The following is a 266-nucleotide window of genomic DNA, read 5'->3' on the forward strand; positions in this document are numbered from 1 at the left end:
TACAATAGAACGTATACACAACAGCTCGGAAGCTGTCAGATCTGTAGCGAACAGGTCTAGTTTGACTTCTATTCATCTCACAGAAAAAATTCGAAAAGTTTGATAATGAACAAATTTACAGTTTTAAAGCAATAAATAAATCACTATGCAAAAACAAAATTCAACACTTTATTAAAATAAATTATACTCTAATTACAGAGATTATAAAGGTGTTATAAGGATGGGTGTTATAAGGAATATGTAATACTGTCAACAATACATTTATT

The sequence above is a fragment of the Lottia gigantea genome (assembly GCF_000327385.1).
Source record: "Lottia gigantea unplaced genomic scaffold LOTGIsca_252, whole genome shotgun sequence".
NCBI classification, from domain to species: Eukaryota; Metazoa; Mollusca; class Gastropoda; family Lottiidae; genus Lottia; species Lottia gigantea.